Source organism: Narcine bancroftii, chromosome 1, assembly GCF_036971445.1.
Source record: "Narcine bancroftii isolate sNarBan1 chromosome 1, sNarBan1.hap1, whole genome shotgun sequence".
NCBI lineage: Eukaryota > Metazoa > Chordata > Chondrichthyes > Torpediniformes > Narcinidae > Narcine > Narcine bancroftii.
The window spans coordinates 421,156,839-421,178,518 of record NC_091469.1 but is presented as its reverse complement, the minus strand read 5'-3'; the positions used below and the strand labels follow the sequence as shown (position 1 = coordinate 421,178,518).

At 39.5% G+C, this 21,680-nt stretch overlaps 1 long non-coding RNA gene across 5 annotated transcripts in view; it reads right to left on the bottom strand.

Annotated features, from left to right (window-relative positions):
- The window catches only part of LOC138753360 (uncharacterized), a 137,718-nt gene extending 127,851 nt beyond the window's left edge, over positions 1–9,867 (bottom strand). For all 5 annotated transcript variants that reach the window (XR_011351133.1, XR_011351134.1, XR_011351129.1 and 2 more), the window contains exons 1-2: positions 9,783–9,867; positions 5,595–5,645 (exon numbers count right to left, since the gene is read on the bottom strand). This is a non-coding gene — a long non-coding RNA (uncharacterized lncRNA). The remainder of the gene's footprint in view (positions 1–5,594; positions 5,646–9,782) is intronic.
- Between the last annotated feature and the right edge of the window lie 11,813 nt (positions 9,868–21,680).

The window sequence follows — 21,680 nt, the reverse complement described above, 5'->3', positions numbered from 1 at the left end:
GCAAAAAAAAGATAACCGAGCACGCCTAGGCTTCTATCAAATACCACAACTTTCTAGCTTATCACTTTGAATACAATGGTTTACTTAGCTTCAAGGTCTCGCCTGACAGTCTGCGACCAACAATCCCATCAATCTCAAACAGCAACTGGCTAACAAGCAGGAAGATTAAACGTTCTTGGTACCAGATGTCTTTTTGTCAGATAACTGCATCTCTAGGCCCCATGGTGGAATTTAGCTTATGCCTGCTGATTCTAACATTATTCTCAAAGTAGGTTACTGATACTCAGCCTTGCCTAAGCAAAAGCATGGTCTAAATCCTCCATTACACCTACCCTCATCAATTTCTTTTGTTTCTCATGAAGAAACCCCTGAGGCACGACCTTCCCTTCACCAAGCTATGCTGGCTAGTCTATACTTCTCCAAATGCTCATAAATTCTATCCTTAAGAACCCTATTTCTCTTTCACTTTTCCTTTCCCCACCTATTTTACTTGCCTGTCACCCTCACTTTCCTTCCTCCTAACAGAGTGTACCTAACTCAGCCCTCTGTTCCTTCCCCTATCAGCTCTTTCTTTCTTTCCCCTCCCATCTGTATTTGTCTGTCACCTGCCAGCCTGTACTCCTGCCCCTTTCCCCACCCCCACACTATTATATGGGGGACAGCATGATTCTTTGTATTCCTGTTGAAGGGTTCTGGCCCAAAATGTTGACTGTCATTTTCATTCCATGGATGCTTCCTGCCTGCTGAGTTCCTCCAGTACTTTGAAGGTTATATCTCCAATAGTATGACATGCATTCAATACCATACTTTTGTAGCTGCAGTGAATTGTACATCAGACTTTGTAGTTAGATTTGAACCCAGACGCAGAGGTGAACATGTTATGAATTCACATCTTTAAAGTTGTGAGTCAACTGTGAAATAATTTGGTAATGGATACATGAAATAACTGAGAAAGGTCATAATGGCAATCCCATGTGTCCCTTACGTCATGAGAAAGCCCTAAAGAAGCTCAAGCTTTTTACAGTGAAATGGAGAATTTTTCAAATTTTTTAAAGTACCTCAATTATCTAAGAAAGTGGAAGAGACATATTGTAAATTTTAATTAAATATCAAAACAAGTGCATGGTGACAAGTTCTATTATGTAAATTCTTGACTGTTATCAGAATATTCTTCTCCAAAGCACAAATAGACTAATATATTCACTGCACTTCCAATAGTGGAGTAAAATTATTTCTGGTTTTATCTCAGCCTCAACCACATCATACCCCATTCAATTATTCCAATTGGTGCTTGGTCATCTACACAGGCTCTTTGGCTTGGCTTCGCGGACGAAGATTTATGGAGGGGGTAAAAAGTCCACGTCAGCTGCAGGCTCGTTTGTGGCTGACAAGTCCGATGCGGGACAGGCATACACGATTGCCGCGGTTGCAGGGGAAAATTGGTTGGTTGGGGTTGGGTGTTGGGTTTTTCCTCCTTTGCCTTTTGTCAGTGAGGTGGGCTCTGCGGTCTTCTTCAAAGGAGGTTGCTGCCCGCCAAACTGTGAGGCGCCAAGATGCACGGTTTGAGGCGTTATCAGCCCACTGGCGGTGGTCAATGTGGCAGGCACCAAGAGATTTCTTTAGGCAGTCCTTGTACCTTTTCTTTGGTGCACCTCTGTCACGGTGGCCAGTGGAGAGCTCGCCATATAACACGATCTTGGGAAGGCGATGGTCCTCCATTCTGGAGACGTGACCCATCCAGCGCAGCTGGATCTTCAGCAGCGTGGACTCGATGCTGTCGACCTCTGCCATCTCGAGTACTTCGACGTTAGGGATGTAAGCGCTCCAATGGATGTTGAGGATGGAGCGGAGACAACGCTGGTGGAAGCGTTCTAGGAGCCGTAGGTGGTGCCGGTAGAGGACCCATGATTCGGAGCCGAACAGGAGTGTGGGTATGACAACGGCTCTGTATACGCTTATCTTTGTGAGGTTTTTCAGTTGGTTGTTTTTCCAGACTCTTTTGTGTAGTCTTCCAAAGGCGCTATTTGCCTTGGCGAGTCTGTTGTCTATCTCATTGTCGATCCTTGCATCTGATGAAATGGTGCAGCCGAGATAGGTAAACTGCTTGACCGTTTTGAGTTTTGTGTGCCCGATGGAGATGTGGGGGGGCTGGTAGTCATGGTGGGGAGCTGGTTGATGGAGGACCTCAGTTTTCTTCAGGCTGACTTCCAGGCCAAACATTTTGGCAGTTTCCGCAAAGCAGGACGTCAAGCGCTGAAGAGCTGGCTCTGAATGGGCAACTAAAGCGGCATCGTCTGCAAAGAGTAGTTCACGGACAAGTTTCTCTTGTGTCAGGCTACAAGTTGAACAAAACACCCAATTTTTAAAAAGATGTCTGCACTTATTTTCAATTCTGCCACCATCTATCTCTATGCCACTTCATCTTCCAGGAGTTTCTCAAATGCTCATCCCCAAATTAAATTGTTCATCTATTGGATATATATTCAGCCACCAAGGTGCTAATATCTGGAATTTTCTCCTAAAACCTTTTATTTTTCATTTCAGTTATTTTTCATTTTTTATTTCTTCCCTAATACCTCCTTATGTGGTCCATTGCTAATGTTTGTTGTTTTATGTTACCTCTGTGATATTTTTGCACCATGAAAGGTTCTGAGGAAATGGAAATTATTCTTGTAAAGAAGCAACCAATTTTTTTTTTAATGGATTCAAAATGAGCTAAATTGTTTCATATTTTCCCGTTTCGTGCACCATCAAACTTAACCCTCTTGAAGAAATAAATAAATGCTGAAATAGAGGCGGCAAAGAATGGATGTATTTGGGACTTTTCTGAATAGACACAGCTTTATCATTTACATTTATCGTGAACATACAATATTCTAATCCTCCAGGAGTAAAATATTTTCTGCAAAAGATACTTCCTCTTCTATTATATTTCCCTGCCATGGTTTATACACTAATGATAAAGTGTTAGTATCCAAAGGAAAAGTAAATGTTGATTTAAAAAGAATGGTAGCTTTGCTACCACAATATAATGGTCTTTCAAGACTTCTAATGAGACAGTGATGCTATTAATCCTCAGAACATAAGATTAAAGAGCTCTCCTGGGGCAGTACAGTTCAATAGCCTTCAACACTGTTGGACTAATATGTTATTAAGACATTGCCTGCAAATAAAAGTAATGCACAATCACAGAGGGATTAACTTTTCCTAACTTAGCAGTAACACAGATTTAATGAGCTGTTGGAAATTTTACACACAAATGAAATTACACAAATAGAATATATACCGACCAATACTGAAATGTCAGCAAGAAGGGATAATTAATTATGATAAACATTCAGTCCCCTATTCTTGAAGCCTGTTTTTAGCTTAGTTATTTTTATCCTAAAACTACTTTCTTTGGACATTTAATCTTCTATTTATTTAAATTAATCATAAGTGCAATTATCTACAAATGTTATTTAAATTTACTGATAAAAGCAGTGGCAAAGACAAAGAAACAATAGAGGGCAAGGCTGCTTTGAAGTCATGAAACAGAAGTGCAGATTTTCTTAAGGTTCTGTCAAATTTAACAGCAGGATCTGATTAACACTTCATTGTTTCTGATAGTAGCAAAGTAGGTTAGAGAATTCTGCCTTTTAGTTGTGCATGTTTGCCATATAAAGAGACCATTGAGTTCATACTAGGTCACAACTTATTCTCCTCAATTCTACCACCCATCAGCGTCAATTAACAGCAACCAAATCACTTATCAAATTTGCACATTTTTGGAATGTAGAGGAAACCTAAGGAGAATGCATACATTCCATTCAGCTATCACCTGGGATCATGATTGAAATGGGGTTGCTGGAGCTGGAAGATAGCAGGTCTGCTGTGTCACATCAAAGGCTGGAGGCAGGGAGCAGAGATATGGATGCAGGAACAGGAAAGGATGGAAGGGAGATCAAAGAAACTGGATAGAGAGGGCACAGGGGGAATGGTGTAGGGTGTGTGGAGTCTGAGGTTCAAGGTTGGCCAACAAAATGTATCAAAAAATAACAGTTAGGTTATTGCCATGGCTTAGTGTGGGCAGAGTTTGTTTTAATTTGTTGTAAAGGATTCCGTGCAGCAGTTCGCAAGGTAGGTCTGCAAACAGTCAGGTCTTGAGGCTTCCTCAGTCTCCCTTCCCTTACGCCTTCCTCCTCCCACCTATTTCTGTACTTTTCCTATCCTGCCACCGCCACCTCATTCACCTCTCCTTCCTTCCACTCCATCACCCCCCAAAATAAATTGAAATCAACATGGGAACAATATGGGACATTCTTCTACAAATGTAATTTTTCTCTCAGGCACCCAACATGGATTCGAGAAAATTACAATGAGCAGGATATGAGTCAATAATGTTAGTTCTTCATTAATCTAAAAACAAGTGCTTGGGATGAATCGCTCCTCCAACACAGCACAAACACTAAGTTCCAGAAACCCCACCCATAATAAGCCCTACATGCAGCATCTCTGACAGCCTGCTAAGCCCCAGCTTCAACCTAGCCAGCTGCCAGACAGGCATTTATTGGTTTCTGTTGCACAAAAAGGAGGGTGTTGGAGAGAAGGTAGGGTGGAAGAAGAGAAGATAGGGAGAGTGAGTGTAAATGGAAGGTAAAAATGAGGGAAGAGGAGGAGGAAAAGGAAATGACATGAAATAAATATTACGAAAATTTAAAAAACATAGATGTTGGAAATCTGAAATAAAAAACAGAGATCCTGGAAACAGCAATTTCAGATGAATCAGGCAATACTAGCAGAAAAATAGTTAACAGTTCAAGATCATCAGAATTGATCTATAATATATTTGTTTCTGTTTCCCAAATAAATAGATATTTAATATCAGCAAAGTTCATCCTTTAGAATGTTGTCAGCAAAGCTTCTGTTGCAGTTCTCTGGATGGATTATTACACCAGTGGATTAGAATGCTGCCAAAAACCAGAGCATTTTGCCCTGCAAAAAAACAAATCCAGGCTCAGTGTTGTTTTGGTTAATTGATTCATTTTAGATGATCTGGGGTTTGTTAATTGCCCAAGAAGATGAGCTGCTTTCTTGAACAGTGATGATGGGTCTGAAGTCACAAAATGGCCAGAACAGATAAAAATATGAATAAACCAGACATGTTTCTATAATAATACAGTAGTTCTGTCTTTGTCATTGCTAATGAGTAGTTTGGTTTTTAAAACATTTTCAAATTAGTAACAGAAGTTGCTGCTTGGTTAGTCCGGGCCTCCAGATTATTTGTCCAATCATTTTTCTGTGGAGCGGCCACCACGGCTGAGACATTCCAGCATTCCCATCTTAATGATTTCAGAACTTAAATGGTCACAATTTGGTGGGAAATTTTGGAGTGAGGAGTAAGAACTGCTTGGGGTGGATGAAAGGCTGAAGTTAAATTACCTGCTGGATACAGTAGCCTCTCTGTCTGGGAAACCCAGCCAACCAAAGGTTAAATTAGAATGCAAAGTAAATTAAGGAAATTATTATCCACAAATAGAGGTTGGCTGATTATCCAATAACTATCACATGGGTGAGTTTGACAAGGGTGCGACTCTTAAAACGTTAACGCTTACCAGATCCCAGCTCATCTGTATTCAGAAATTAAACTTCCCATCGATGTGTATCTGTTGGTTTCATCAGATAGAGAACCCTATTAGTTTGGATTATTTGTTGCAAAAGTGTCTATGATTATTATATAGTGATACTACAATTATATTTGAAGCATATTAGTTTTATAATGATAAATAAATTTGGAGGTTTTTAAAATATTAAGAAAATGGTTGAAGGAGCTCATGCACATATCGATGTCAAATAGTGGAATTTGCTACAATAGTGACTGATCTTCAAAATATTTCATGGTCAGCAAAGCATTTTGGAATGTTTGGTGTGAAACATGTTTAGGGATGTTGATTCCATCTTTCTCAGTAAACCTTTGTACATTTAACACTGCATATTGCTATGTATTAAAATGGGTTTATTGAAGCATACGTCCCATTATACAAGTATATGCATGGCTTACTGAAATCTATATTGTATACACCTACTTAAACAGAGGGGGTATTTCTCCTGAAATACAACAGGTAAGTGGTGGATTACACTCAGAAGTCAGCAAAAATAAAAGTGACTGCAGATTATGCATCAGTCATTTATTATTTTGAAACAAGTTCATCAATGCACGTTATAACATAACAATTACAGCACGGAAACAGGCCATTAGGCCCTTCTAGTCCGCACCGAACAAGTGTAAAATTTTATCAAGTGTAAAATTTTTGTAAGTGAGAATATTTTTCAACAAACTCAAAATGACTTCAACCGCAGGTATTTATGTATTGATTTTTTTATATTCTGAAAAATAGTTTGAATAAGTTTTATTCACTGACCCAGAATTAAACCATGTCTTAAAGCTTGAGTGTTAAAATTTTTAGACATTCATTTTTTTTGTACAAATACTTTGTTTAATTCTCATTTTATTCATAATTTGTACTGAATACACTTCCAACTCATTGCAGCAAGGTTCTGTAAGCCACAATCAAACTAAAGTTAGACGTTTGCATTTAGTTTTGACGGCAGCCTAAACAGTTGCTGCGAGGATTCTGTTCAGTGTAGCAAATGACTACGGAACAGCAGCAGATAGCTTTACTGTCAACAGCTAAAGGATGGACTTTGCTGATATTAAGTGTCTATCCATTTGGGAAGAAAAAACAAATATGCTGTAGACCCAGCTTTTGTCATAGATAAATAGTCCTTTCTGTGGCGAACCCAAGAGTATTTAGAACAGCCCTGCAAAGTCCAATGAAGTGTCAGATAGAGCCAGCAATACCATCATTTATTGTCAGCAGAGGCCTTCATCACTTACACTGATCATCTAAAACCAATGATTGATAATGATGGCAATGATGATTACTCTTGCAATAAGCTTAATTAAAATAATGAAGTACTGTTGCACCCAATTTAGTTGTTGCATAGGCAGGATAATGTATAAGAGGTACAAGGAAGTCACCAATGCACAATGCACTCATATTTCAAACATGACACAGCTGTGGAGCTATCGTTGGTTGTGTGTGTGCTTTTTCCTAATTGTTGTTGAAACAAATATGGCCATTGAAGGTGTAGGTTGATTGCTAAAACCAACAGGAAAAAGGATTATTTTTAAAATGCATTGTAGTTTCTGGGATACTTTGTCAGGTTTATTCAAGACAGTAACCACCCTGAGCTGACAGATGAAATCAAGCCAGATTCCCATTGCTGCTAACCCTCAGTCAGAGGTTATAAAGGGCCTGATGATGTCTGCAGTGAAGGAAGTCAGTCTTGGCCTTTCTCATTCCAAGTATCCTGAGCTACATGGCCCATCTGTTGGGTGCTAATGTCAGCTCATTTTTCTTTCGACAAGTACACGGCTAGCTTTCACACAGTTGCACTGTGTCTCCCACAAAGCCACCCAGAAGGCTGGTCAGAACACAGGTATTGCATTAGGATATTTCGTTGGCACTGATTCCGATCTACGCTATCTGTTGCTCAATGCTAAATATAGAGTGATGCCTTCAATGGCAATATTTTAAAAGATGACAACTAAAAAAATAATTTTCAAATAGATTATAGATCCATTCTTTGTATAAAAACAGCATTTTTGTTTAAAATTTCATTTTTATTTTGTTGCAAAAAAAATATGCATTTGCTTCATCAAACTACTTCCCACAGCTATCTTCCCATTATGTGGCACTGTGACCCAAGCCTTTGCAGTTGCAACACTTGAAACACACATCTTAAATGTGATTGTCTACCATCATTTCAGGAAGTGAATACTGGACCACTACCACCTTCTGCGTGAGAAGCTTCATCTTCACCTTTATCCAAATTACTTCATTTTTTTGTATCCTATTCTTGACCCAAAAATTCTGACAAATAGATCCATCTTTTCATTTAGACTCCTCATGGCATTAAATAACTACATGTTGTTTAAATGTTCCCTGATCATCCAATGAAACATTCCTATCTTATCCCACTTTCAGTAGGCCTCATATGGCAGCCTGAGCATCATCTTGATTATAAACTGTACACGTGCTTCTATTTTCTTTTTAATGAGATGCATGACCTTATTTGTTATCCAAAGTTCTGTTATCTTGCCATCCCTGTCCTTTCTCCTCATCGGAACATATTGATCCTGGATTCTAATCAGCTGGTCCATAAACAACTCCCAAATGTCAATTATAGACTTGCCCAACAACAGCTGCTCCCAATTAACTCCCCTTAGCTCCTTCCAAATAATATCATAATTCGCCCTTCTCTAATTGAGTATTTTCACATGAGCTAAAGGATTATCCTCATTTGTATCTTGAATCTTATAGAATTGTGATCACTATTCCCAAAATGCTCCACCAGTAAAACTCCAACCACTAGTTTATTATAACCCCTTTCCTCATTAGACCTTCTATGTGCTATTCAAGGATCACCCTGGACGTATTAACAGATTCTGGCACTAAGGAGTCCCACAGTGGGTATTGTTGAACAACAATACTTTTGTAAAAAGACATATGACCACTGTTTTTTTTATTTTGCTACTGATTGACATCAGTCAATGAGACTATCCTTATTGTCAAATGTACTATTCTTCAAGATTGCCCTGTAAGTCTTGTGATGGTGATAAGTTTTAACTGTAAACAATCTAGAAGAATATAAATGATTTGAATGAGGAAGTTGAGGTGTGGGTCAGTGAGTTTTCAGATGAGTTTGGAAACTGTAAGTTACTGAAGGTTACAATGGGATCCAGACAGGATGTAAAGTTGGGGCTGAGAGATGGAAGCTGGAGTTCAATCCAGAACAATGAGATTTTACACTTTGGAAGATGAAGGCTAGTAAAGAAGATGTATGCAGAGCTGGCATTCATTAGTTGCAGGATTGAATTCAAGAGCAATGAGGTAATATTGCAACTTTGATTTGACCACACTTATTGTGTTCATTTCTGATCACATCATTATAGGAAGGATGTGGAAGCTTTAGAGAGGGTGCAGAGGTGATTTACTATGATACTGCATGGATCGTAAAATGTCTTAAAAAGAAAGGTTGAACGAGCTTTGGCTTTTCTCTTTGGAGCAACAGATGATGAAAGGTGACTTAATAGATTGAATAAGATTATGAGAGGCATGGATAGAGTGAACAATCAGTACCTTGTTGGCAATGACCAGAGGACATCTGTTTAAGATGACAATAAACTTGACTTGACTTGATAAATAGTTAGGGGAGATGTCAGAGATAATCTCTTTTTTACACAGAGAGTAGTGGGTGCCTGGAAAGCATTGCCAGAGGTGGCGGTGGAGGCTGATTCAAAGGGGACACATAAAATTCTCTTAGATAGGCACATGAATGTAAGCAAAATGTAAGATTATGGGCTGTGAGGGGGCATAGGGTTAGAATGATGTGGAGTAGGTTTCCATAGGTCAGCACAACATAATTGGCCAAAGGGCCCATACTGTGCTGCGCTGTTCTATACAAGTCACCAGAAGCATTAGGACATAGTTATTACTCGCTTTAAAAAGCTGATGTGTTACTTCACACAAGTCTGGTGGAGTAATGATGTCCATAAATACTTAATTGCATTTAAATGTTTGCAAAGACTTTCAAATTTGGGAAATTTTGTAATGTGGTTTGGTTGTCACATTGTATCTGGCAATTAAGAGTATACTGTTGCCAACAGGAATTACTACTGAAATACATCTCACTATTCCTGCTAACAACATTTCACTGATACTAGGGAGTAAACTTACACTGGTAACAGAGACAGATGAAATGTACCACTTCTCTGGAGTAACATGTAAAAAAATAGCCAATAAACGACTGCTTACAACAATGGGAAAACATTGGTTCATTGTTTGAATTACTCTGTTAATCATTTTAATCATAACCAGCCAATCAGTATGGTGCTGAGATAATAGTATGCAAATACTATTATGAGGTCATGCATCTCACTGACCCACACCTCAACTTCCTCATCCAAATCTAGTAGGCTAGATAGTTCCTCAGCTACAGATGACAATGATGGATTCATCATGGAAACAAAGACGATGTGATAGCTTCAATTTTTCTTTTCATTTAATATTATTATGTGTAAATTAAGTATGCAATGTAAATGAATACATTAGTATACTGTTGTACATGACTTTGAACAATTTAAATTTGACTCAAAAAAGATAAACTATCCATATACAACAATCATAGACACAAATGGCTCCAAACAAAATTATCTAATTTGCTTTCCTTAATGAGTAACTAATAATTTGGTGTTTCATTGGTATTTATAATTTCCCTAACATCTGAAATAGAATTGTTTAAATGGTAAAGTAAGTGAATAAAACACCTCAACCTCAATGCATCAGTGACATGTGATACAGCTGGTCAAGTGCTGCCTCATAGCTCCAGTGACATGGATTCATTCCATACCTCGGGTGCTTTCTGTGTGGAATTTACACATTCTCCCTGTGATCATGTGGTTTTCCTCCCCCAATCTGACATAGGATAATTGATTAGTCTAAGTTGCCCTTTGTGTGTGGTAGAATCTAGGATTGTGGTGTGGATGGGGAGGGGGATGGATTTAATAGGAATAACAATGGCCGGGATGGACCCTATGATCTATTTCCATACTGTCTGATTATGGAAAATGGTATTAACATTACAGATGATGTCATTTACTGGAGTCATAATAAAGGGAAATATCTGGTAAGACTTTGTCAACTTGCTCTCACAGTGTAAAGCCCTGAATGAAGTTTGTTAATGCAGAATATGCAAGAATTTTCATTTAATAGATGTTTTCACAATGGATGAAGTACTGGGAGTATAAATTTGTGAAATATAAATTGTTGCTTTGAGTTATTGAAATGTTTGCTTCATTTTTAGGGATTGAATTGTAAAATATTTGGAAAAAGTTAACATGGCATTCCTCTGGGGGAAAGCTGTAACTCAGCATTGGATGTCCCAATGATCCAATCACAATGTGACAGGGTGCCAATTCGGAAGGCTGAGTTGGGGAATCTAAGCTGTAGCAGCAGTAGCAATATTGCAACTAGTCGCTAAGAAGAAAGTCGTTTATGATGTAAATAAAGTCCAGCAGCAAGTGCTTACTTCAAAAGATAAAGAGAAAAGAAATTCAGTCAAATAATGAAAATTTTTAGCAAGCTACATGTCCCTCTTAGTGCACAAAAATTAACATAATTTATGAAGGCACAAGAGACTGCAGATGCTGGAATCTGCAGTTTAAAAAAAAACACAATTTATGATCGGAACTTTGCAACGTCTTCTACATAATGACATTTTTATTTATTCAGACCCAGAGCCCTGGGAATAGACCCAAACTGTGCAAACTACACAAAAGTAGTACAATACATTTTTGGCAATGGGTCTGTGCAGATGTAAATCAAGCAACGATTTATATTTAGGTGATTTTACAAGTTTCCATTCCCAGTACTTTATCCATTGGGAATGCAATTTAGGCATGATCATCTGTTAATATGGGCCTGTGTAAGAAATCAGACCTTAACAGGAGAGATATATATTTCATAATGGGATTCAAATTACTTTCATTTTGTTGAGGTGTCTATCAAAGTGGACATCAACAGGGTCATTTGCTGTAAAGATGGAATGGATTTTCATTATATGTGCAGGTGAAGTTTTCTGTTATTCTTAAATAATCCACCTTGTCAATCTGTCTCTCACCCTTCATCCCTTTCATTAACATGTCGGCATCAACATCAAAGGACTGTCACCCCTTTAACCTCTGTCTGCCTCGTTACCTTTTGGACTGTTCAACACAAACCGTCCAATGATTTGGGGGGGAAGTTGGTGTGAAGCATTGTTGCTTTAAGACTTCCAGTGGTGACTTCCTGCAATGCTGGCTCATTCACTCGTCTGTGTAACTCTCCACATTTGACCAACAATAACATGGTAAGAATATGCAAAATAAGGACATCTGTATTACACATTCACTTTGTTTACATTCGTTATCTGTTTACAATTTTCCAAACTTTTCGTGGTAACATGAGGTCATAAGTTGAATTTTTTTTCATTCAACATGCTCATGTGGGGCTCTGACACAACTGTTAGCGCCAGTTTGATAACAACAGAGCTCAGAACCAGCCTGGAAGACAGGTGCTGAATGGCTGGGTACCAGCTCAGAGAAGCAGGCTGGAGGAAGTCAGTGGGTCAGGCAGTGCATGGGATTGTCTTTGTTTCAGGTAATTCCCTCCCTTTTCTCTTACCATTTCTTCTTTATCCTCCACTGTATGGTTCTCTGCTGTCCTGATGTCATCAAGGAGATCAGCCTCCCAGGCAGGAGCGGGGCCCTATTGCTCCCAGTCAGGAATAGGGACCTTGGGCGGTGGGGAGGTGTTAGGAATCAGAGACCTCGGGCTCACGGGCAGGAGCGAGGACCGCGGAGGGAGGTGTTGGGGATCGGCGACGGCTGATACAAGTACTCTGCTGTGGCTACTGGGCTGCTTAAAGCCGTTATTCAGTTATCTGAAAAATCCAGTTAATCGAAAAAAACATCCGGTCCCAAGCTTTTCAGATAACTGGTAACGTACTGTACCAATTAGTGGTAATTCTGTCACACCTGCAGGAAAAAGAATCTCAGAGTTGTATGTGATGCCATGTATGTACTCTGACAGTAAATTTGAAATCGGATCATGGTCAATAAATGTTGCATTGAACTAGATAATTTTTCTGAAGTGTTTGTTTTATAAATGCACACATCAGCATTCTGTTTTCAAGAAAATTAGAGATTTTACTTCACTATTTCATTGAGATTATATTAGTACTTTAGGATGTGTCTGATTAAATAACTCCCTGTTGGCATGCACGTGCATTTTAATGGCTTAAACTTTACGACCTTATTTTCTTGCTAAGCAGTGCCTTGAGACCAAGGATCACTAACTTCCACTCTGGCTTTGTAGATTCTGAGGTGGCTCATGGGACTTATATTAACCACAGATTGCTTCACAGAGGATCAGTAGTATCTGATGGAGAGGTCAGGTAGATACTTTCTATGGAAGATATTCTTTACTTGCTACTTTTCTGCAGAGCCTGTGTAGATGGACTCAGGATTCATAACACCACTTTAAATGCAATTGTAAACTAACTGAACCTTGCAATGATGAAGAAGTATTTTGAAGGACTTTAGCTTGGAATTATATATATCCAAAAATCCCAAGCTTTATTTTTCTTTGGTTAAATATTATGTTCACCATTACTTTTTGATCACAAATGCTACAGCAAGGAAATTATTGAAAATCCAAAGATAAACAATAACTATTGACATGAATCAGAAATGAGCAATCAGAATCAGCTTTATAACAATTAGGGGAAATTAAAGTGCAGCATGACTCACCTTTCCTTTGACCTTCTGATAATTTTGATCTACTAAATCAACCCTTATTCCATTGTACGACTCCAGAACACTCTGAATCATTATCAGCTTTTCATTATTTTTCCAGCTTTTCTTAGATATGCATTCAAAATGAATACAAGTGTAGTTCATTCTTGATCGTAACAGGACCATAGGTTCAATACATTTAGTTAGTACACATTACATGGTATAAATAGATACTTAATTTAGCTCAAATGCAATTGAAACATAACTAAAGGGCATCAAGCAAATGACTTAGATGACCTTCTCATTACAAAACTCTTTGGAGCTTTTATACAATTTTATGGATAACATTGGATTATTAACTCAGCAACTGATTTAATTTCTCTACATTTAAAAAAATGCAATTGAAAATTTAGAAAGTCAGTACTGAACTATCGTTTCAGTGATCAGCTTTATAATCATGCTTAATATCCAGTTGCTGAGTTTTCTATCTCAGTTACCACATGATGATGAAAATGTCTCCAAGTAGTGTATCGCCTGTTGTTTGACCCCCAGTAATACTTTCAACTATTTGAACAATTCCTTCCCTACAACATTCGCTTATTTGGAATTTTAATGTAGTAGTGTGCTCAATGTTCCCAAACAAATGGATTCTTTTTCACAAACTCAGCAAAAAACACTGCAGTCATGAATTTTTCTTGTATAATTACAAAATAAAAAGGTACACTTCATTTTTCACATTTTCACATTTAAAGTCATTGTGTGTGTTTTAGAGTAATTTGTGTTAATTATTCAATAGTTATGAAAATGTTTATTTGAACAAATCCATACATTTTATTATGCATGTAATTAAGGATTATAAAATTGCTTGACAGTTTGTTTTAGATGGTATAAATTACTGCCTATTGAAAGAGTGAAAGAAACAAGAGACATTTCAGTTAAGCATGAGTAATGAACCAGAGTACTGGTGATGTTGCTGTAAAGAAGCAATTGTGAACAACAATAAAGCGATTGAATCAGTCTTGAAGGAAAGAATTTTACCTTATTATTTGGTGGGGTACTTGAATTTGGGTTTTTGAGGTGAATGAATTGTTCTAAAAACTGATTTTTCATTTAAACAATCAGTTGTTTTAGGAAGAAAAAAATGATCAAAAAATAAAATTGAGGAATAAGAATTATATAAGAGACAGTAACATTTAGAAGAGGCAACCAAAGAAAATTAAATGTACATGTTGGAGCTGATATCAAGCTTAACTGTAAACTGGTGTATAGAAGAATACAGACTCAACAAGGTCAAATTCAGGATTAAAATTACAATGCTAGAGAAACTTAGCTGGTCAAATAGTGTACTTTATGTAGCAAAAATGAAGATTCACAACCAATGTTTTGGCCTTGAGTCCAAGGTACTTTATGTAGCAAAGATAATGTTACGAAGGTACCCACTGCTTTGGGCTTGAGTCCTTCATTAAAGGACGCAAAAACAGTGCGAAAAACATGAATACACATAACACATACAAACAATACATCTGTATACATCATGTAGTATTACAGGTATTGAAAGGGAAGAAGTTGCAGGCGGAGTGTCCACTGAGTCGGTGTGGGGGGTTGGGGGGGGGGGGGAGTCAGAAATAGGAAGGGAGAAATCACTGTACTGGGAGTAATCTATAGACCCCCAAAAAGCCTTCAGGACACTGAGGCAGATTTTGGAAAAGTGCAGGATATACAAGATTGTAATTATTGGTGATTTCCTAATATTGACTAGCACCTACTGACTGCAAGAAGGATAGATGGGGCTGAATTTGTCAGGTGTGTCTAAGAAAGATTCCTGACACAATATGTGGACTGGTCCACTGGAGGAGAGGCCACACTGGATATCTGGTTCTGGGGAATGAACTTGGTCAGGTGGTGGACCTCTTGGTGGGAGAGCATTAGAATGAGAGTGACCACAACTCCCTCAGCTTCAACATAACTATGGAAAATGATATGAACAGTCAAACTTGGAAAGTGCTTAACTGGGGAAGGGCTGATTGTGAAGGGATGAGACAGGAACTAGCAAGAGTAAATTGGAAACAGATGTTTAAGAGTGAAAGCACAGAAGTAATGTGGAGCAAGTTTAGGGACTACGTGTGTAAGGTTCAAGATTGATTTGTCCCACTGGGACAAGTAAAAAGATGGTAGGAAAAGGGAACCGTGGCTGACAAAACAGCTCAGGCAACTAGTCAAGAGGAAGAAGAAACCATACATTAGGTATAGGAAGCAGGAAACAAGAATGAGAAATATATGGTAGCCAGGAAGGAGCTTAAGAAAGGACTTGGGAGAGCTCAAAGGGGGCATAAGAAGGCTATGGCATGTAAAATTAAGGAGAACTCCCAAGGTGTTCTATGTGTAGTGAAGAGCAGAAGGATGATGAGAATGAAGGTGGGGCACTAAAGGATAAGGGAGACAACAGTGCCTGGAGGCAGTGAAGATTGGGGAGGTCCTAAATGAATACTTTGTGTCAGTATTCACAAGAGAAAAGGATCTTTATCATTGTGAGGTTGAAATTGGACAGGTTTGTGTGCTTGACAATGTAGAGATTGTTGGATCTTCTTAAAAACATCAAGATTGATAAGACCCCGGGGCCAGATGCAATTATACCCCAGGCTGCTGTGGAAAATAAGGGAAGAGATAGCTGGGGCAGTAGCTATGATCTTTGAGTCCTCTTTAGCCACAGGGGAGGTGCTGGAGGATTTTAGAATGGCAAATGCAGTCCCTTTGTTTTAAAAAAAGGCAATAGGGAGAATCCTGGGAATTATAGACCAGTGGTGTGAAAACTAATGGAGTGGATTCTTAAAGATAGGATCTATGAGCACTTGGAGAAGTCCAGTCTACTCAAGGATAGTCAGCATAGCTTTGTGAAGGGAAGGTTGTGCCTCACAACTCAAATTGAGTTTTTTGAAGAGGTAGCAAAAGAAATTGATGAGGGTAGGACAGTAGATGTGGTTTACATGGATTTTAGCAAGGCATTTGACAAGGTCCACCATGAGAGACTCATCCAGAAAGTTTTGAGGCACGGGGGTCAGTGGAACTTTGGCTGCATTGTTATGGGCCCAGAAGACTCCAAAACCCAGCAGCAAAAGAAATTCATCAAGACAAATGGTTACTTAAACAAAAGTTACTTTGAATTATCTTTAAACATGAAAACGGGATTAAACTTTAACTTATTACTTTTAACTTAACTTAACCTAACTTAACCACCTTCTAATTCTAAGCGCACGTGGATGTAATGTTTATATAAGTTCAGAAAAGTTCTTTAATTCACAGTCTAATCTCACTTCTCATTCCTTCAAGTTCACTGGTATAAGGCAATTCTTATACTGTGCACAGAATTTAACATTTATGAATTTCGCCAGGCTTTGGTGCTTGAAAGGTTACTGGTCAGGAATGTTCTTGTCAGTTTTCAGAAGGAGATTTGTAGCTTATTGAACACCCACAACTGATTACTTCTGAACAGCCACTTCAGTGTCTTGCCAAAGAAACTTACCCCATCAGGGTTTTCCAGATCATAACCTCTTTCTTTCAGATCAACACAAGAGTTCCTTTTTTGTTTCCCTTATTTCAAGTAAAACATTATGCAGCCAGCCATCTCTTCTTGTATGGACCACAAGGGTTTTGACCAGGCTGAACTAAAAACTCACAACCAGTCTTCAAAATGGGGTTTTCCACAAGATTGCCAGCTTGTCCTGTTCCAGTCCCAGTTGCTGCTGCTGAACTGTAGAACTCAATTCTCTCTCTCTGTATATATAGATATATATAATATGACTCTCTTAGAACAGCAAACTGCACTCAGACTGCGGCACCGAACCCAATCTTCTGAGTTCTTCATCTGTTGCTTTCCAAAATAATAATCAATTACTCCACAGCATGTCCAATTAACATCTACTTGTGAAGTCCTTATAAGCATTCTTCAAAGTTTTTTCAAAGGGTCACAGAGTCTGAACTGTCTGGCTTGAGCAGAATTCTGGCATTTTAAATGAGATCTGTTTTGAAGTGTTTGTATCTGTGTGTGACCTAGCTAAAAAAACTGCCACAATTAATCTGTCACAGCATGGATAAAAAATTGGCTTGTAGGAAGAAAGCACAGAGTAGTAGTGGAAGGAAAGTATTCTGCGTGGAGGTTGGTGATGAATGGGGGTGCCACAAGGTTCTGTTCTGGGACACCTGCTCTTTTGTGATTTTCATAAATGACCTGGATGAAGAGGTGGAAGGATGGGTCAGTAAGTTTGCGGATGGCATGAAGGTTGGAGGAACTGTTGATGGAGCTGAATGTTGTCGAAGTTTACAAGAGGATATTGACTGGATACAGAGTTGGGCAGAAAAATAGCAGATGGAGTTCAAGCTGGATAAGTATGCGGTGATGCATTTTGGAAGGACTAACCAGAAGGCTGAGAACAGGGTTAATAGTCGTTTACTTAAGAGTGTGGATGAACAGAAAGGCCTTGGTGTCCAAATGCATACATCCCTCAAGGTCGCCACACAGATTGATAGGATAGTTAAGAAAGTCTGTGGGATGCTGGGATGCTGGGATTCATTAATAGGGGGATTGAATTCAGGAATAGAGAGGTCATGTTACAACTCTATAAATCTTTTGTAAGACCACACTTGGAGTATTGTGTTCAGTTCTGATCACCTCATTATAGGAAGGATGTGGAAGCTATGGAGAGGGTGCAGAGGAGATTTACCAGGATGCTGCCTGAATTGGGAAACAAGACTTATGGGGCAAGGTTAGTAGAGCTGTGACTTTTCACTTTGGAGCATAGAAGGATGAGGGGAGACTTGATAGGGGTCAACAAGATTATGAGAGGCATAGATAGAGTGGATAGCCAGCACCTGTTTCCAGAGCAGGATCAGTAAACACCAGAAGACATTTGTACAAAGTGAAGTGTGGGAAGTTTAGAGGAGACATCAGGGGTACGTTTTTTAAACAGAGAGTTGTGCATGTCTGAAATGCCTTGTCAGGAATGGTGGTGGAGGCTGAAACATTTGGGGGCATTTAAGAGACTCTTAGACAGACACATGGATGAAAAGAAAATAGATGGTTATGGGGTAGGTAGAGTTTAGAACTTTTTTTTGAAGGAATATATGGATCGGCACAAATTCGAGGGCCGAAGGGCCTGTACTGTGCTGCATTATTCTATATTCTATATATTAAAATAAACATTATTAAGAAATAGTAGCATCACAGAGAGTTGTTTTAGCAGTCATTCAGGAGTCTCTCTGCCTGTGGGAAGAAGGTGTTCTACAGTATTGTGGATCTGGCTCTGATACTTAAATTTTTAAATTTAAATTTAGAAATACAGCATGGTAGCAGCCCTATCAGCCGATGAGCCCCTTCACTCAATTATACCCAATTAACCTAAAAATCCCCAGTGCATTTTGAAGGGTGGAAGGAAACCAGAGCACCCAGAGGAAATCCACGCAGACACAGGGAGAACATATAAACTCAATACAGACTGCACCAGATTCAAACCCCAGTCTCAATATTGGCTCTATTGCAGCATTGCACTAACCACTACGCTACTCGCCGGGAGAAGCTAGAAGATGCTGTGTGTGGGGTGGTAGGGGTCATCCCTGATTTTGTGAGCCCTCTTTAAACAACAATCCTGGTAAAAAATATTGATGGGGGAATGGCAACCCTAATGATCCTCTCTGCCACCTTCATGGTCCTGTGAATTGATCTCTGTCAGTCCCTCTCAATAGGGCTCCTGTAGAAAGTTGACAGGATTAGTGGCTGATAGCCTTTTCCGCCTCAGCCTTTTAAGGAAATGCAGTCACTGATGTGCTTTTCTCACTACCAAGCTATTGATATGTAGTGGAGGTTGGTCGTCCTTGGTCCTCCTGAAGTTCACAGTCATCTCCTTTGTCTCATCCACGCTGAGACTCAGTCAGTTATTCTCACATCATTTCAGGAGATTTTCCCCTTTTCTCTGTATTTTGAGTCATCGTTATATACATTCACGACTGTGTGGTCAGGCACAATTCCAATGCCATCTACAAGTTTCCTGAAGACAGATGTTGGCAGAATCACAAACAGCAATGAGGAAGTGTACAGGAGAAGACAGATCAGCTCGTTGAATAGTGTAACAACAACCACAACCTTGGGCTCAATGTCAGCAAAACCATGGAGATGAATGTGGATTTCAGGAAGAAGTCAATGGAACACAACCCAGTCCTCATCGAGAACTCAGTAGTGGAGAAGGTCAAGAACCTCAAATTCCTGGATGTCAACATCTCAGATGATCTGTCCTGGAGCCTCCACGTTGATGCAATCACGAAGAAGGCTCGCCAGCGGCTATACTTTGTGAGGTGCCTGAGGAGGTTTGGTATATCATTGGTATGAAGGTGCCGACACTCAAGACAAGAATATACTCCAGAGGGGTGTTAGCTCGGCCTGTGACATCACAGGCACCAGACCACTCCATCGAGCGCATCTACCATGAGGCGGTGTCTTAAAAAAGCAACTTCCTTCCTCAAAGACCCCACCATTCAAGCCATGCCCTCTTCACTCTGCTACCATTGTGGAAAAGGTATAGGAGCCTAAAGATGAGCACTCAGCGACACAAACACAGCTTCTTTCCTGCTGCCATCAGATTCCTGAAAAATCAATGAACCAAAGACACTGCCTTACTTTTCATGCTCTATTATTATTATTTTTTATTTAGTAATGTCGTTAGATGATTATAATATGAATGTTTACCCTGTGATGCTGCCGCAAAACACCAAATTTCATAACTTGTTCATGACAATAAATTCTGATTCTGAACAGGAACAGACTGAGCACATAGCCATGAGGTGCACCAGTCCTCAGCATGATGGTGCTCGATGTCCTGCTGTCAACCCAGGTAGACTGCGGACTTTCTGATAGCAAGTCCAGAATCCAGTTACAGAGAGGAGTGAGTCCCGGCGAGAACAGCCCTTGGGGTATGATTGGATTAAACAATGAGCTAAAATCAATGAACACCAAAAGCACACAGCTGGAGGAACTCAGTTGCTCTCGCAGCATCCATTGGAGGTAAAGATAAATTTTTGTTTCAGACCTGAGTCCTTCAAAGGATAACCAAAGAACAGGAAGGCATCAGAATAAAGGTTGAAGACTGACAGAGGGAGGAGTCCAGACTAGCAAAAAGGAATTAATTGGATATGATAAGAGGAGAGGTGAAAATTGATTTTGGCACTGTGAAAGGAGACAGAGCTGGGAGAGAGATGACATGGAGAAGAAGAAGGGGCCATTTAATGGAAATTGGAGGTCGGTTAACGCCATCCAGTTGCAGGGTGCTCCCAGACGGAAAATTAGGTGTTTTTCCTCCAATTTGCAGTGGGTCTCAGTCTGGCAGTACATAAGACCATGGACAGGCAAGTTAGCAAGGGAAAAGGACAGAGAATTGAAATGGGTTGCCTCTGGGAGATCCAGGTTATAGTGGTGAACAGAGCTGAGGAACCGAGGTGTTACCTCTTTTCATTGAATAGCAGCCTGGCATATGAGGCATCATTCTCCAGAAGGGTCAGGACAGAGTGGAAGGACAAACCTGTACCATTATCAGTGAAATGTTTCCGTTTGTAGGCAAATGGAAATGGGAACAGTATCTTTGGGAGGTGCACCAGATGCTCAAAGCATTTCATAGTGGTAGAGGTTAGTATCACTGGGCTGTAGTCATTGAGGCATGAGACACCTCATATTCCATTTGGGCATTCCCTCAACCTATCTCATTTACATGGACCTCTCTGGTTTCCATTAACCCAGTCCAACCCCTTCTTCTTCCCCTTGTTGCCTTTCTCCCAGCTCTGTCTACTTTCACAGAGCCAAAAACAATTCTCACCTCTCCTCTTATCATATTCAATTAAACCTTGTGTAAGTCTGGACTCCTCCTCCGGCCTGCCTTCAGTCTCTTTATTCTTATGCCTTCCTGTTCTTTGCTTATTCCTTGAAATGTTGTTAATATATCTTTATGGGTCTTCGTCCGCGAAGCCAAGCCAAAGAAAGAAAGATGGACACTGCAAGACCAGCTGAGATCCTCCTGCATTTCTGTGTGCCTTTTCTACAATCCCAGTATCTGCAAACTTTCATGTGTGACAAATGTGCTATTAATCTATAGTTTAATTTTAAAATTGTATTTTATATTTATGACTTAGTACAGTTATTTTGTAGATTGGTTTTGGGGCACAAAGACCACACATTTGCATTTTAAAAACAGAGAGAGAGAGATTCTTTCAAAATGGCAGCTGACATCATCTCAGAGACAGAAAAGTCTGTTGTGACTACAGCTGA